The sequence below is a fragment of the Pongo abelii genome, chromosome 7 (genome assembly GCF_028885655.2).
Source record: "Pongo abelii isolate AG06213 chromosome 7, NHGRI_mPonAbe1-v2.0_pri, whole genome shotgun sequence".
Taxonomy (NCBI): Eukaryota; Metazoa; Chordata; class Mammalia; order Primates; family Hominidae; genus Pongo; species Pongo abelii.
The window spans coordinates 80,620,978-80,639,573 of NC_071992.2; the positions used below are offsets into that span (position 1 = coordinate 80,620,978).

The 18,596-nt window shown below is 41.0% G+C and overlaps 1 long non-coding RNA gene across 1 annotated transcript in view; it reads right to left on the reverse strand.

Annotated features, from left to right (window-relative positions):
* Positions 1-18,596, reverse strand: part of LOC100940126 (uncharacterized) — a 37,214-nt gene that overhangs the window by 4,269 nt on the left and 14,349 nt on the right. Inside the window, exons 2-3 of the long non-coding RNA XR_152583.4 lie at positions 3,407-3,543; positions 97-1,804 (exon numbers count right to left, since the gene is read on the reverse strand). This is a non-coding gene — a long non-coding RNA (uncharacterized LOC100940126). The remainder of the gene's footprint in view (positions 1-96; positions 1,805-3,406; positions 3,544-18,596) is intronic.

Sequence of the window (18,596 nt, forward strand, 5' to 3'; positions counted from 1 at the left end):
TGACTGCCAGAGCTGCCCAGGTTGGGGAGCATTCCAAACTATCTCCCTTGAAGAACACTCATGCTTCCAAGTGTCCCTCATGTATGTCATGAAAACTCACGCTGAAGATGCATCATGGTTATTTTCCACACAGAGGATACCCCGGGTCCTTTCACTGATTTCTGTAGAAATAACACAATATGCGTTAGTGTTTGTTAATAATAATTAAGCTCAGTGAACTAGTCCATATAGGATATCATGTAAAATTGACTGGACTTGGAAACTAACTGGAAATGGAGATGAGAGAGGTTTTACATAAGGTTGAGTAGAGTGAGGAGGCAGGTGGTGAAGCCTTTACATGAAAATGGAATTTCACGAGTGGGAGCAGGATGGGAGAGGGATTGAAAGGTGGAGGAGCAGAGGAATAGCAGGGAATGAAATTGATTTTAGATATGTTGTGTTTGAGATATCTACAAAATAAGAATTGAGAACTGAAATGTAAAAGAAAGGTAGAGGCTGGAGAAACTGATTTAAGAATGATCATCATAAGAGATTATTCCTGAAGCCAGGGAAGTAGTTGAGCATTGCAGAAAAAAGAAGACAGAGGAAGAAAAGAGAAAGCTAATCTGTAAGACATGTTGCCATGCTTCTTTTGTCTGTCCCCTTTTGGGCACAAGTCTATTTATGGAAGAATGAGTAAGTGTTGTGACTAGAGAGAGCTTAGGATGGATGGAGATACAGAGCACGGTACAAGAACAAGACTGAGGAGGACACATTTCAGTTAAGGAAGTCCTTATTTTCTCAGCTTTATCATTAGAAGTTAAGCCATTCTCTTAACACTAACCAGGAATTCAGTAGTAAATTAATTCCCAGAATATGAATCAGTCAGCATAGCAATTGTGGAGAGAAATTGCAAGCACTTTATGCTAAGTCTACTCTCATACCCAGTAAAATACACAAGTCCTGCTAAAACTGTCTGCATCACCCATGCCCCCACAAACTTATTTATTCACACTGGACAAGGAAGCTTAGTAATCTACTAGAGAGATCTAGAAAACAAAACTCTACTCTGTCTGTGGTTAGACAATAAAAACCCAATTTATTTTTTTTCTACAAGATCTCAGAAAACTCCACCTAAAATTTTGCATGCAAGCATTGATTTGTTCAATCAAAATCATTATTTTCCCCATGATAACAAAATCTAGATTGGAAATGTTAACTTTTACTTTAAAGTTATTCAACTGTACTCGATACTAGCACCAAGGAACATGGTTTCTACCTGCTATTATATCAATCATACTGTAAATTTCTAGAATTATAACAGTCTTTTGTCTAGGTTAAGTCTGTACTAGTATTGCCCAATAAAAAACACAGATTACTGGTTCAGTAATCTGTGTTTCATCTCACTGGACACTCAAGGTTCTCCCACATGGGACTTTTGCCAAGCCCTACAACAATTCGGTAAAGTCTCACTGAAAATTGCTATTCTGTGCATCTCCTTTTGTTAACATGACTATAACAGAAAAGAAGAGAATGAAATACAGGCATGAGGCCAGGCACGGTGGCTCACGCCTGTTATCCCGGCACTTTGGGAGGCTGAGACAGATGGATCACCTAAGGTCAGGAGTTGAAAACCAGCCTGGCCAACATGGTGAAACCCCATCTCTACTAAAAATACAAAAATTAGCCAGACGTGGTGGTGGGCTCCTGTAATTTCAGCTACTTGGGAGACTGAGGTGGGAGGATCACTTGAGCCTGGGAGGTTGAGGTTGAAGTGAACCGACATTGTGCCACTGCATTCCAGCCTGGGTGACAAAGTGAGACCCTGTCTCAAAAAAAAAGAAAAGAAATACAGACATCAGATACATCTATTGTTTTTCTTGCCCTCCTCTCTGCTTCATCTTCTCTCTCCTTGAATCTGACCCACTCACACTCCCAGATTTTCTTACTGGGCTGGTTTGTTATTAATAGTTTCAGGCTCAGCTGTTTAGCATAGAGACTCCTAAACACAACTCTTTTTTTTCTCTCTCTCTCACACAACCTGATGATGGACAGTCCTGAGAGTCAGCAGCTCTGCTCCCTGAGATCATGCAGGGACCCACATTCTTTCTACCTTCTTGTCCCCACTATATCCACAAGTTGCTGTTTACATACCCATTTTCAAAGCTAGCTAACCACCACCATGGCCTGCAAAAGGAGGAAGGAGAAAGTGGAGGTAGCACATTTCACTTCTGCTCACCCCCCACTGGCCAGAGGTTGGGAAATATAGTCCCTAGCCAGACAGCCTGTGCTCACCGAAATTAAGAGGTATATAGGGGTTTTTTAACTGAAGGAAGAAGGAGTGAACGGACTTTGCAAGACAATGAGCAATCTCTACAGCAGCTAGTTCAGATTTAGGCTTAGAAATGCCAGGCTCAGCTGGGCACGGTGGCTCACACCTATAATCCCAGCACTTTAGGAGGCCAAGGCAGGTGGATCGCTTGAACCCAGGAATTCGACACCAGCCTGGGCAACATGGCGAAACCCCATCTCTACAAAAAATACAAAACTTATCTGGGCACAGTGACGCACACCTGTAGCCCCAAGTGAGAATCGCACCTCAGCCCCCTGATCCCCGAGAAGGGGCCCGAGTACAGAGGACAGGGGTCCAAGTACATGGGTCAGCAGGCCAAATACAGAGGTCAAGGGGCCGAGTACAGGGTTCAGGGGGCCAAGTACAGCGGTCAGGGGGCTGAGGTGCAAGGATCACTTGAGCCCAGGAGGCAGAGGTTACAGTGAGCTAAGATTGCACAACTGCACTCCGGTCTGGGTGACAGAGTGAGAAACTGTCTCAAAAAAAAAAAAAAAAAGAAAATGCCAGGCTCACCCAGTCAGATCACAAAGACATAGACATTTTTCATATTAGATCTTTGAGAAGCCTCAGCTATGGGTGCAGTATTAATCATGTCTCCAGGAAAGATATTATGTCTCGGGTATTGTGCCAAATACTTTATATACATGAACTCATATAACCCTCACAGCAAACATGGGATGTGGATACCCTCACAGCAAACATGGGATGTGGATACCACCATTCTCATTTTAGAGATAAGAAAAGATGTATTTGGAGTGGTAAGGCAACTTTCCCAAGCTCAGACAGCTAAGTGGCAGCATCACGGGACAGGGTAGAGGGAGGTGGTAGATTTGAAATAAACTAGACAATTGGGCAAAGCTTAAAGCTAATAGGAGTGGGATTGAAAGTCAGGCCTCCATGAGGTACTACAGTGTGGACCAGGAACCAAGGACAATGGCAGAAGGCCATTCAGCTTGAATGACCCATGATGCCAGGATTAAATAAATAAGCCCTGGCCTGATTCTCACTAAGACACTGAGCAAGGGATGTGCTTACCCAGGGGCCCACCAAACCCTGAATCTAGTAGTAACTCACCTCTTCTGCCCCAGCTCACTGGGTGGGGAAACTCCTGCATGGTGCTATAATCAGTTTCCACATTTCAGAACCAGGAAGGGACTCTGCCCCTATTCAGTCATTCAGCACATGTACTGGGTGCCATCCTTTGATCAGACCTTGGGAATACAGAGGTAAACAAGAACAGAATCATGCCTTCTCTCACAGAATGCATGGAAGAGAAAGCAGACACTAGATATTGTGCTCACAGTAACGGGTAGCAAATGTTGTGGTAGGGAAAGTGCCGGGCCATGGCCTTCCTGATGTGAAGAGAGAGGTGCCCTCCAACAGGGGGGAGGGGCCCATTCACAACCAGGAGAGAGGGATCGTTTCACAACCAGCAGGGAGAAGCCCATTCATAGCCAGGAGGGAGGGGTCCATTCACAACCAGGAGAGAGGGGCACTTCATCAGGAGGAAGGGGCCCATTTATAACAAGGAGGAAACGGTCCATTCACAACCAGGAGGGAAAGCCCATTCTTTCCAGAGAACTAAAGGAGAATGGTTTAAGCAAGTGGCCAGGAAGACTGTAAAGACTGAGAACAAGGATGAGCTGAGACAATAACCAGAGAAGTATTCTGTGTAGACCACAGAACACAAGTACTGCTGCTTTAAGCCACTGTTCTATGGTTGCAAAAAGAAGATGGCATAAGAGTTTTTAAAAGGACCCAATAATCAAATTATTGTACCGCTGACTTTCTTCTTGAAACCTCATTTCCAAGATCCTGACTCTGATTTATTTTAATTTGATCTTTTATCAAGGACTATCTTTTTCTGGTGACCCTTGCCTCCCTGGTATTGATGCTTTCATTTAATCCCTTCAGCTTCACGGATCTGATTCCTTTCCCCTACCACTTTTTCCTGGGGCAACCAGTGCTTATGACAGACAACATCCTCTAAGCAAACAGTTGCTACAAAATGTTAGTGACAATCACTACTGCTGATGAAAGTAAACTACAAGAATATTTGTATCATCAGTCTAACTGTCAGAGGCGTTCGAAAAAGAGCAACTCCATCTTGAATATGGGCTGGGTAAATTAAGGCTGAGACCTACTGGGCTACGCTCCCAGAGGGTTAAACATCCTAAGTCACAGGATAAGGTAGGAGGTCGGCACAAGATACAGGTCATGAAGACCTTCTGATAAAACAGGTTGCAGTAAAGAAGCTGGCCAAAACCCACCAAAACCAAGATGGCAATGAGAGTGACCTCTGCTCTCCTCACTGCTACATACTCCCACTAGCGCCATGACAGTTTACAAATGCCATGGCAACAGCAAGAAGTTACCCTATATGACCTAAAAAGGGAGGCATAAGTAATCCACCCCTTGTTTAACATATAATAAAGAAATAACCATAAAAATGGGCAACCTGGGCCAGGCGCAGTGGCTCACACCTATAATCCCAGCAGGTTGGGAGGCCGAGGCAGGCGGATCACCTGAGGTCAGGAGTTTCAGACCAGCCTGGCCGACACGGTGAAACCCCATCTCTACTAAAAATACAAAAATTAGCCGGGTGTGGTGGTGGGCGCCTGTAACCCCAGCTACTTGGGAGGCTGAGGCAGGAGGATCACTTGAACTCGGGAGGCAGAGGTTGCAGTGAGCCGAGATCACACCACTGAACTCCAGCCCAGGCAACAGTGCGAGACTCCATTTCAAAAAAAAAAAATGGGCAACCTGCAGCACTTGAGCTGCTCTGCCTATGAAGTACCCATTCTTTTATTCCTTTACTTTCTTAATAAACTTATTTTCACTTTATGGACTCGCCTCAAATTGTTTCTTGCATGAGATCCAAGAACCTTCTCCTGGGGTCTGAACTAGTACCTTTTTCCAGTAACACAACTATAGCACTCCTTGAACACTTTCAGTTTAAAGTATCTTTCCCACATGTTCTTAGGATCAGAAACATACACTATTGTAAAGGAGAATTAAGTGACATAATGAACAGTGTTGGTGTCATTACCCACACGAGCTAAGATTGCAGGCTGTTAGGTAAAGAATGGGGAAGACAGCCAGGCTCAGTGGCTCACTCCTGTAATCCTAGCACTTTGGGAGGCTAAGGCAGGTGGATCATTTGAGGTCAGGAGTTTAAGACCAGCCTGGCCAACATGGTGAAACCCCATCTCTACTGAAAATACAAAAAATTAGCCTAGCGTGGTGGCGGACGCCTGTAATCCCAGCTACTCAGGAGGCTGAGGCAGGAGGATGGCTTGTACCCAGGAGGCAGAGGTTGCAGTGAGCCGAGATCGTGCCACTGCACTCCAGCCAGGGCGACAGAGCGAGCTCCGTCTCCAATAAAAAAAAATAAAGAACGGGGAAGGCTACATAGTGTGTGTCCTGGAGTGTGGACCCTCATTATTGACTAGGTCCAGAATTAACTCAGTTCAAAGAGCAATGACAGAACAAAAAACCCCTTGGCAAAAAGTAAAAAACAGCAAAAAATTTAAGAAGCAGTGTTTGCAACTTCAGAGGGTGCTAAGATTTGAATATTTGTCACCTCCAAAAACTCATGTTAAAATTTAATCTCCAGTTGGCAGTATTATCAGGTTGGGCCTTTAAGAGGTAATTGAGCCATGAGGGGTCTGCTCTCATGAATGGACTTGTCCACTCATGGATTAATGGGCATCATGGGAGTAGGACTGGTGGCTTTATAGGAAGAAGAGAGAAGAGAGCCAGCACTCTCAGCCCTTCACCGTGCGATGCTCTGCACCACCTTGAGACTCTGCACAGAGTCCCCACCAGCAGAAAGCCCTCACCGGATGTAGCCCCTTGACCTTGGATTTCTCAGCCTCCGTAATACAAGAAATAAATTTCTTTAATTTGTAATTTACCCAGTCTCGGGTATTCTGTTATAAGCAACAGAAAATGGGCTAAAACAGAGAAGTAAGTTCTCCATTTTGGGGTACTTTACACCTCGGACTGTGTTGCTGTATACACCACAAATATTTCATCCCACAAGTACTTATTGAACACCTACTACGTACCACACCATCTGATGGGTACTGAAAATGACACAATAACAGAGCAGTTCTTGCCATGTGGACAGGTAGACATTCAAATAAATCTATGATCGTAAACTGTGATAAAGGCTATGGAGGAAAGTTAAAGAGTTTGATGAACAGTTTGAAATGACAGTAATTTAGATTAAGAAGCCAGGGAAAGCATCTATGGAGAAAACACTGAAGCCCAAAATAAATAGGAACAGGCCAACAAAGTGACAGGAAGTGAGAATGGTGGAGAGCATTGAACACAGATGAACACAGAATTAGACGACCTGGGCTCCCGCAGAGGGGAGCAAGGCTCCTGTGTTCTGCAGCACCTTCGCTCCCTGGGCTGCAGCAACCCAAGAGGGCTATAAAAGATCCTTTTCTAGGCCGGGGGCAGTGGCTCACACCTGTAATCCCAGCACTTTGGGAGGCCGAGGCTGATGGATTACCCGAGGTCAGGAGTTCGAGACCAGCCTGGCCAACACGGGGAAACCCTGTCTCTACTAAAAATACAAAAAAAAAAAAAAATTAGTCAAGCGTAGTGTGCATGCCTGTTGTCACAGGTACTTGGGAGGCTGAGGCAGGAGAATCACTTGAACCCAATAAAGGGAGGTTGCAGTGAGCCAAGATCGTACCACTGCACTCCAGCCTGGACGACAGAGCAAGACTCTGTTTCAAAAAAACAAAAAATTAGCCAGGCATGGTGGCATACACCTATAGGCCCAGCTACTCAGGAGGCTGAGGCAGGAGAATCACTTGTACCCAGGAGACAGAGGTTGCAGTGAGCCGAGAGCATGCCACTGCACTCCAGCCTGGGCAACAGAGTGAGACTCCGTCTCAAAAAAAAAAAAAAGATCCGCTTCTCAACCCAGGTCACCAGACCTTCAGAGGTAAGTTGTTCTCTGCCTTTAGAGACAAGATAGGAGGAAAGAAGTTACAAACAATTTGAATTCTGACTGTGAGGTTGTCATTAAGTCAATCCTTGAACTCTCAGGTAGAATTAATCGTTAGATATTCTGAGTTCCCATAATGTTTTGACTGCATTTTTCTGTCTCACTGCTGCTGTATTATAATTACATCTTTACACATTTTTCTCCATTTTAGCTTTTGAGGTTATAGAGCATAGAAATATGTTACTTCTATTTATACTCCTGGAGTCTAGCACACTGCCTGGAAAAGAGTAGCTACTCTATAAATGTAAAATAAATAAATGCTTGAAAAAACGAATCAATTCATCAATCAGTTGTTAGGCTCTATAGAATTTTTTTTATAATTCGAGTTGATATAGGTTTACATACATTATGTATTTTTATGTGAAAGTGTCTAAAGATAATAGTTTAATAAGAAATAGCTTCTTTATTGAATGTTTCTCAAAATCTTAATGAAAGAAAAGATAATGGAAAAATATGCTGACCCAACCATTGGGTATGCTACTAGTTATTTTCTTAAAGAAATGTCAGTGCAGGCCGGGCACGGTGGCTCACACCTGTAATCTCAGCACTTTGGGAGGCCAAGGCGGGTGGATCACTTGAGGCCAGGAGTTCGAGACCAGCCTGGCCAACATGGTGAAACCCCATCTCCACTAAAAATACAAAAATTAGCAGGGCATGGTGGTGCATACTTGTAATCCCAGCTACTCAGGAGGCTGAGGCAGGAGGATGGCTTGAACCTAGGAGGTGGAGGTTGCAGTGAGCTGAGATCGTGCCACTGCACTCCAGCCTGGGCAACAGAGCTGGACTGTCTCTAAAAAAAAAAAGAAATGTCAGTGGATTATGAAGGTAAGTCAGCTGAAGATACAGAGCCCTCCACATCACCACCTGACTCCAAAAATAAATGCATCCAGCTGCAAAAAAGCAAGTCAGCACTGAGTTCTTTTGTGCACTCATTGAAAATCTGATGATTTTGACTAAGAAAAGACTTATATTCCAAACTAATAGCCTATGAATGCAATTATTCATGAAACGTCCTATTTGGAATCATTACATTTTGCACAACAATGCCAGCCACCCACAGTTGCTGAAACTCTCACCACCAACAATGGCTGGATATCAAGTGTAATAGGACCCGACGCAGCAAACAAATTAAAATGTGTGTTTTTGTCGAATGATAATGTTTCAAGGAGTGTAAGTGACATGGCAATTAATGTCTGTGAACAGCTGGTTTTAAAGATTAAAGAAAGTGATTATTTTGCCCAGGCAATGGACAGATACACCTAAATGTGCTGAGATGCTGGCATTTTAAGTCATATTTCTGTGAAATACTATGGATAAGAGCATACTGTTTAGAAAAATTTAGTCCAGTATTACAACAGAAGACCATTTTGAAATATTTCAAGAGACAACCGAGAATTTCCACATGCCAGCTGGGAATTGTGTATTGCTGTTTACATGGTTCAGAGAGTAATTACAGACTTCTCAAAGCAGGAAATTATTTTATTGCAAAGAATGATTCAGATCCTTTTTTTTTGAGACAGTCTTGCTTTGTCACCCAGGCTGGAGTGCAGTGGCACGATCTCGGTTCACTGCAGCCTCCACCTCCCAGGTTCAAGCGGTTATCATACCTCAGCCTCCTGAGTAGCTGGGACTACAGGTGCGTGCCTCCACACATGGCTAATTTTTGTATTTTTAGTAGAGATGGGGTTTTGCCATGTTGGCCAGGCTAGTCTCGAAATCCTGGCCTCAAGTCATCCACCCGCCTCAGCCTCCCAAAGTTCTGGGATTACAGGTATGAGCCACCACGCTCGGCTGATTCAGATTCCTATTGGTTTTTAAAAGGGAGAGAAAGAGAGAGAAAACATATTTCCCCATATCGGGAGGACTATCATCAGTTTTAACAGGAGCAACCCTCAAAATGGCTATGTAATAAAGAAGCACCAAGGCCATGAGTGTAAAGAATATCCAAGTCCAGTTATCAGTATCTCTTTAGACCAAAATGTCTCCACTAGCAAACTGGCATGGTAAGCATAGTGATCAAACCCATAATAGTATAGTCACAAATCCCAAGGGACACATCCTGTGAACTTCCATATCTTAAGAACATTCTAGAACAGTAGCACAGACTAGCAATAGATTGTGGGGGGTTTTTGAGGATTTTTTTTTTTTTTTTTTTTTTTTTGAGTTGGAGTTTTGTTCTTGTCTCCCAGGCTGGAGTACAATGGCGCGATCTTGGCTCACTGCAACATCTGCTTCCAGGGTTCAAGCCATTCCTCTGCCTCAGCCTCCCGAGTAGCTGGGATTACAGGCACCCACCATCACGCCTGGCTAATTTTCAAGAGTTTATTCCTTGGAAAATGAGGCCAATTCATTCACATAACAAATATGTATTAAGGTATTTCTTTTGCAACTCAGATGCCTCCAAATGACAGTTTCACAATGTTCTTGACTCCACACTCCGGCAAATGTACAAACTGGGGAGTTGCTTCCACACAGCCAATGCCCATGTTATTCTTTCATACATATAAACATTTGTAGAAGATTTTTAAAGAGATGATTACACACTTTAAATTTTCCTGAATTTTATTCCTTATTTGGAAAAATGTGACAAATGCATTGCCCTGAGGCCAGTCAAGACCTAATTTCAGACAGCATGCATGACCTTAAACAACCCTCTTTCTTGCCAAGGCAGGCCCTTTTTAAATTTTTTTAAAACAATTAACCTTTGCTTCTCCTCTTCATAGAGATATATTTATCTCAGGTCTCTCAGGGGCCCAACAATAAGCCCACAAGCTGTCTTCACTGCAGAAGACCTAGGAGACTCTAGGACTCCTAGTCTTGTTATGGGAATAAGTTGTCTGCTATTAGCACTGTTATCCCAGATTTCTTAAAGACACATTTGCCAATTAGGCCTCATCCATGCCCTTGTTTCATAAGAAATAGCTGAAGAAATGCAAGTAAGTATATGAAGTGAATTAGTTAGAAATTAAGTCTTTGAGACAATAAGTCTTGACCTTAATCATGAAGAAGGTGTCAGGGCAATACCTCAAACAAAGGTGGGAACAAGCACCTCTTTATTGTAAGCCTTGCCTGAAAAGAAGAGGCCATGACAGAGGAATGGCAGGCATAGGTACAGAGGCAATAAGCTGGTCGGTCTCCCTTAGTGTAAAGCAAAGGAACTCAGATTTGATCAGGCAGGTAAATTCTTCAGTAGAAGAATAGCAGACTAACAAATATCTGAGAAAATTTGATCTATTAAAAAAAAAATCCAAGAAAATGAACCGAAAGGAAACTGAGTTACAGTATTATCTCGATAATTTGAACACACAGGGATGAAAACTGGAAAGGTCTACAGTTTTGCAAACAATGAGAGAGAACCCCATCTAAGTGATACTGTCCATAGTGAATCAGCAGACACTGGAAACTGCCCAGATAGAAGCCTGAAGCAGGGACTAGCACCAAAATAACTCCAAAATGTTGACCCAGGAGCATACTGTAGAATTTAATACAAAAGGAGGTTGAACCAGATAACCTCTAAGGTCCAGTTCAACTCTTACTGTTACGATTCCAAAAAAGGCGAAGACCTCACGTTTTTAAAAAAACAAGGAAGTCATCAAACTTTCTTAAAAGTATTTACTGAGCACAAACGATGTACCAGGCACTGTCCAAAGCCCCAAAAATACAATGGTACATAAGAAAGGTCTTTGTCTTATACAGACTATACTCTAAAGGGGGTGCACGTAAAAAAAGTCACTGAAGGGCTTAAACAGAGATTGATCCAATCCAATTTATGTTGTAAGATTACTTTTCTGCTGGGTAGAGAGTAAGTTAAAGGGATCAAAGGCTAAAGAGGTAAGATTTTTTTGAAGGCAGTTAGAGGGATAAAGGGGGTCATATTGAAGATGTAAAGAAGTAAAACTTTAAAGATATTTACAGATAGAGTTTCTACTTGGACTGTATATGGTCAATGAGAATAATGGAATCTTGAATAATTGCTGTATTTCTGGCTGAAGTAATCAGGGGTATGTGATACCTTTTACTGTGATGTGGAAAATTAGGGGGAAGTTGGAAGAATGGAAGTTTAAGGGGGGAAAACAAACCTCCTAAGGAAAACATTAGTGTTGAAGAAGGTATTATTGACTGACAAGTAAGTAAGAAAATGTGTGACAATTTGTCCGTCAATGGACATTTAGGTTGTTTCCTATATATCTTGACTATTGTGAATAATGCTGCAATGAATATGGGGGTACAAGTGTCTCTTCAAGATCCTGATTTTAATTCTTTTGTAGAAATACCCAGAAGTGGGATTGCTGCATCATATTGTAATTCTATTTTTAATTTTGTTATACACACTGACTGGCATATTATTCAGCCGTTAACTAAAGGAAAATCTGTGAAATGCAACAACATGGATGAACCTTAAGGATGTTATGCTAAGAAAAATAAACAAGTCACAGAAGGACAAATACTGAATGATTCCATTTATATGAGGTATTTAAAGCAGTAAAGTTCACAGAAGCACAGAGCAGAATGGTGGATGCCAGGGTCTGCAGGGAGGGGAAAATGGAGAGATGTTCAATGGATGTAAAGTTTCAGTTATGCAAGATGAATAAGTTCTAGAGATCTGCTGCACAAAATTGTGCTTGTAGTTAACAATACTGTGTTGTACATTTAAAAATTTGTTTAAAAAAGAAAAAAAATGCTGCTGGGCACGGTGGCTCATGCCTGCAATCCCAACACTTTGGAAGGTCGAGATGGTAAGATTGCCTTAGCTCAGGAGTTCAAGACCAGCCTGGGCAACATAGGGAGACCGCGTTTTTACTAAAAATAAGAAATAAAAATTAGCATAGCGTGATGGCCTGTGCCTGTAGTACCAGCTGATCGGGGGGAGACTGAGATAGGAGCCCAGGAGATAGAGGCTGCAGTGAGTTGTGATCATGCCACTGCACTCCAGCCTGAGTGACAGAGCGAAACCTGTCTCAAATTTAAAAAAAAAGAAAAAGAAAGAAAAAGAAAAAGAAATGCTGCATTATTGATGATCTTGATGGTCCAGAGACTGATACCCTGTGAAAAAGATAGGATTTTGACATGTAATTCAGAGGGATAAAATATAAATGTGGAGTCATTTTAGGAATATTTTAACCAACTTATTGAATTTATATTTTACTTCTTTTGAACGGAAATTAAAGCTCTAAATAATAAAAATCTATTTCCAAGTTTTTTTTTTTTTAATAAAAAGAAAAGGTGTATTAAGTGTCAGGTATTTGAGCCATGCCAAAGGAGTTTCCAGCTGTGTGGGACTCATCCCTCTACAGTGAGTATCAACATTTAGGGTTTGATCTGTTGGCTTTTTGAGTATCCAAGAGCAAGTATTTGGGGTTTCAGTGGGCAGGGTGAAAGTGAAGCTTGCGAATTGAAGCTGAGTAGATCTTTCATATGTAAGTCAGAAAAAAATTACAAAATATTTATGCATCATCAAGTAGCTTATTAGCGCTGTCACACCACATATTGATGACAGTGAAGAGTCTAGGCAGGGATGTTCTTTACCATCTTCGTGCCACAGGCAAGACTTAAAGGCAAACAGAAATGTTTTGGGGGGAAAATTAAGTGACTTCCCTGTAATATGTGAGTCTTAACGACAAACTCAATATCCTGCCCCATAAGCTCATGTAATAGAAAATCTTTATTTACAATATTGGTCTCCATTATCATTGCTTTAATTGTTATCTAAAAGTTACCATTTCTACTTTAATCCTTACTTAGAAACATCCAGTGCTGAAATATACTCATATTTGCCAGAAACAGCTAATCAATGTTGTAAAGATTCTTCTGACATAGAAAATCAGAACTTGACAGATAAATGGACTTTCTGTCTTGTCTCTAATCAATAGGTCAACTGGTTCTGGCACCAAGTATTCAATATATGTTTAACCTAAAAATAATGGACTCTTTTTTTTTTTTTTTTATACTTTAGGTTTTATGGTACACGTGCACAATGTGCAGGTAAGTTACATATGTATACATGTGCCATGCTGGTGCGCTGCACCCACTAACTCGTCATCTAGCATTAGGTATATCTCCCAATGCTATCCTTCCCCCCTGCCCCCACCCCACAACAGTCCCCGAAGTGTGATGTTCCCCTTCCTGTGTCCATGTGTTCTCATTGTTCAATTCCCACCTATGAGTGAGAATATGTGGTGTTTGGTTTTTTGTTCTTGCAATAGTTTACTGAGAATGATGATTTCCAATTTCATCCATGTCCCTACAAAGGACATGAACTCATCATTTTTTATGGCTGCATAGTATTCCATGGTGTATATGTGCCACATTTTCTTAATCCAGTCTATCATTGTTGGACATTTGGGTTGGTTCCAAGTCTTTGCTATTGTGAATAATGCCGCAATAAACATACGTGTGCATGTGTCTTTATAGCAGCATGATTTATAGTCCTTTGGGTATATACCCAGTAATGGGATGGCTGGGTCGAATGGAATTTCTAGTTCTAGATCCCTGAGGAATCGCCACACTGACTTCCACAAGGGTTGAACTAGTTTACAGTCCCACCAACAGTGTAAAAGTGTTCCTATTTCTCCACATCCTCTCCAGCACCTGTTGTTTCCTGACTTTTTAATGATCGCCATTCTAACTGGTGTGAGATGGTATCTCATTGTGGTTTTGATTTGCATTTCTCTGATGGCCAGTGATGGTGAGCATTTTTTCATGTGTTTTTTGGCTGCATAAATGTCTTCTTTTGAGAAGTGTCTGTTCATGTCCTTTGCCCACTTTTTGATGGGGTTGTTTGTTTTTTTCTTGTAAATTTGTTGGAGTTCATTGTAGATTCTGGATATTAGCCCTTTGTCAGATGAGTAGGTTGCAAAAATTTTCTCCCATTTTGTAGGTTGCCTGTTCACTCTGATGGTAGTTTCTTTTGCTCTTTGACAAACCTGAGAAAAACAAGAAATGGGGAAAGGATTCCCTATTTAATAAATGGTGCTGGGAAACCTGGCTAGCCATATGTAGACAGCTGAAACTGGATCCTTCCTTACACCTTATACAAAAATCAATTCAAGATGGATTAAAGACTTAAACGTTAGACCTAAAACCATAAAAACCCTAGAAGAAAACCTAGGCATTACCATTCAGGACATAGGCATGGGCAAGGACTTCATGTCTAAAACACCAAAAGCAATGGCCACAAAAGCCAAAATTGACAGATGGGATCTAATTAAACTAAAGAGCTTCTGTAGACTCTTTTAACCGAGTTCCATGAATCTCTCTAAGTTAGTAGGCTATGTCTATAAGTTATTTGGAAAAAATGGACAGGATCATTCAATGTAAAAAATGGACAGGATCATTCAATGTAAAAAGGCAGGAAATCATTTTCACACAGGATCTTAAAGGCATCTCTGGTTCATTTCTTCTCTAAGTCTTATAGCTTTCAAATTTTCCTCTCTTCTTACCCATTGCCACTCTTGGTATCTCATCCCTCAGCAGTCTTCAAACTCTCTAATACTATTTAATTAATCCATCTAACATACATTAATTGAGCAGCTACTTATGTGGCAGACATTATTCTAGGTACTTCAGAACCAAGCAGACAAAACTTCCTGTCCTCGAGTTTACATTCTACTGAGGGGAGACAGGCAAACAAGAAACATAGTAAGTACATAAATTAAATAGTATCTTAGAAAGTGATAAGTGCTGTGAAAAAAAAAAAAAAGACAAAGTAAAGGAAGGTAAGGAGGATCAGTATGGTAGTGTGAGAGGTTAGCTCATTGGACCAGGGAGTCCTCATGGAGAAGGAGAGATCTAAGCAGACTTGGAGGAGGAGGAGTTGACCAAGCAGATAGCTGTGGGAAGAGCATCCCAGGCAGGGGAAATAGCCAGAGCAAATGCCCAAATCCAGGAGTGTGCCTGGCTTATTCCAGGAACAGCAAGGAAGCCCTTGTTGGCTATTGTGGCCAAGTGAGAGGTAGAGCTGCAGCAACAAAGTCACAGTTTCTTTTCTGTTTCCCACACCAGGACTCAAGTCAGAAATGTAGGCATTATCATAGACTCCTCCTTCCTCCACCATCCATTCTATCATTAAATCATGTTGGTTTTGCCTCATCCATATCTTTCTAATATCTTTTCTGGCTTATCTTATCTGGGTGATAGGAATGCCAGTAAATTTTAATTTTTAGACACTTTTATTGCTTACTTTTTCTTTGTAAAATGTATATTACATTTATAAAAAATAGTAAAATAATTTTATAATAAAAAGGTTATTAATAAGCTGTTTCACTAGGGGAAAGCCTTGCCCTACTTATTTATTGACATGGGGAAATATATGACATTGTTTAGTGAAAAAGCAATCTATCATTTTATACCACATCTGTCTTTAGAGAAGAGAGACTACAAGATACACAATAACAAGTTAGAGATGATTTTCTCTGGACATTGTGATAACAGGTGATTTTCCATTTGCATTTTTCTACACTGTTACATGTCTTATGCATTGAATATATATTATTTCTATAATTTTTTTTGAGATGGAGTTTTGCTCTTTCACCCAGGCTGCAGTGAAGTGACTTGATCTCCACTCACTGCAACCTCCACCTCCTAGGTTTAAGAGATCCTCCTGCCTCAGCCTCCCAAGTAGCTGGGGTTATAGGTGCCCACCACCACACCTGGCTAATTTTTGTATTTTTAGTAGAGATGGGGTTTCTCCATGTTGGCCAGGCTGATCTCAAACCCACAACCTCAGGTGATCCACCCGCCTTGGCCTCCCAACCTGCTGGGATTACAAGCATGAGCCACCGCCCCTGGCCTATTTCTATAATTTTTAAAAACAGCAATGTTGTTTTTTATATGTTTTATATATTTTAGTAAAACTAATACTAAAAACCTGAACAGTATTACATATTTACATTGAAGCTACCTTTGTTAATGCTAATTAAATCTTCTACCCATTCCTCCCTCTTGATATGCACTACAACCCTACTGACTGATTGGTCACATCTAGAAATCCAAGAAAAGAAGACATTTGTGCAATTGTTTCTTGTTTATACAGCCCTAAGATAAGTGAAAATGACTGAAAAAAATGACATTGGAGAGACTACATAGGAAGAATCTGCCATTCTTCTAAATGGCAATATGGTTAAGGGCTGGAACTATTAACATAAACTTGGGAATACTCATCACATTTTTGTTCAGATTCCCAGCACCAATAATATTGTCTATTTTTCTCAGCTGTTTAATACCATTTAATTTCTATTTCTCTGACCTGAAAGCCTGTCTTCCCTCATATTGAGAAGGGTTCATTATCATTTCCATCTCTCCCCTGGGAATTGCATTCATTTGCTGACATCCTAATCATAAAGGGTTAAACTATGGACTCACCTTACCTTGTTCCTAGAAATCCTGACCAGAAAAGCTCTCTTCAATGAGCCCTCGGTGTCTTTATTTTATATCTAAGCCATCTTCCCAGTCAATGAGCCTCCCTAAAAGATTAATGTAGTTTGAACTTTTATAGAGGAATATCATTTGTGCACTGTCATATTTATCATTTGTGCACTGTCATATTTAGCACAAATGGTGCTTCAGTCACAGCTCAGTAATATTCCAGCATATTACTTCCAAGGCATTTGAGAGTTTAAAGAATTATTGAAGGGCACACTGTACTCATTTGGTAATAAGGCAGAGAGCACTGCTTTCTACATATGATTTCAGCAAATGGAATCTCTGCTAATTTCATTGCACATAGCAAAATAGTTGTGATAATAACCAAGGTAAAATATCCCACTAGAGGGAATAGATTAGATACTTTTTTCATAAGATCTCCAAGAAGTATTGAGGGGGAAGTTCTAGAATTTGAGGGCAAGATGTTGAGAAATCATCTTCTCTCACTGAATACATACCCTTGACATTGTGGTTTGTCAGCCCTGGGTGAGAAGTCACAGCCGTTACTCAGCCACTATTTGGCTGCAGAGTCCACTGAGCTACACAGGCACCATGCAGAGGGATGGGGGCAGCACGAGCATTAAAGAGAAATAAAGGAGTTAATATCACTTAGAGAAAAAAATGTAACTACACCAAAGCCCAGGTATTTGGTGAGAAAATTCCCTATTGCAGCTTTGTAAAGAGCATAGATGAGATAAGTTTGGGTATTTCTTTAACATTTAAATTGATAGATATGTTTTAGAGGAAGGAAAGATCTTGCTCTCTGTCAGGTGTCACCAAATAGTAGTTTAAAGGTTTCTGGATCTGTGTGAATCAGAAAGAAAGAGAGACACCTGCTGTCATGAAAGGACCTTTTCATATAGATCCTGTTCCAACTCTATCTCAGGTGTTAGCCTTATTTCTTTACCAAATTATACATTCTAAGCAATTATAACATTTACGTTAATATCTCCTAGTTATGAGAATCCCAAGAGCAGAAGTGGAACTCCCATTTCTAGGTAAAGGAAGGCCTAACTTTGCCACTTGGGGAACAAGCATATTTGAAATCCATTACAATTTCTTCTGCTTATTAAAAGTTACTCTCTGGTATTAGAATCAACTTGCTGAGACATTTTGAGAATACTCAGTTATTTGTATTAGTTTGAAAATATCCAACCCTTAATTTAGAGAGCAAACAGCTGCGCTCCTCTCTCCTCCCACTGCTTCTCAACAGTGTTGAGCCCTTCTACTCCACTGCTGTCTTTACTTCTGACCAGAGGAATGTCTGCCTTTTAAGTGGATGCTCCTGGGATATTCTGTGGGCAGCATCTTCATGTCTCTTACTAAGGGAATGTGAAATTATTTCTGCAACATTTTGGTATCACCCACCACTTAGAAAAAGTAGTCAAAAGTACAGGTAGCACATGAAGCTCCTTAGATTTTCAACCAGATATAAACCCAATAAAAACCTTACAAAGTATACAAATGCCCAAAATGACTCATCTGACTGCTGCTGAGGTGACAATATGCCAAAATCCTTAAAAGTATAAAAAGATGCTTTTACAGACTTTTTTAAATACAGAAATTTTATTGTATAGTATTTAGTATCTTGTACATAAGACTATATATATATTTCTTTTTTTTTTTTTTTTTTGAGACGGAATCTTGCTCTGTCACCCAGGCTGGAGTGCAATGGCGCAATCTTGGCTCACTGCCACCTCCGCCTCCTGGGTTCAAGAGATTCTCCTGCCTTAGCCTCCTGAGTAGCTGGGATTACAGGCATGCACTGCCACACCCGGCTAATTTTTGTATTTTCAGTAGAGACGGGGTGTCACCATG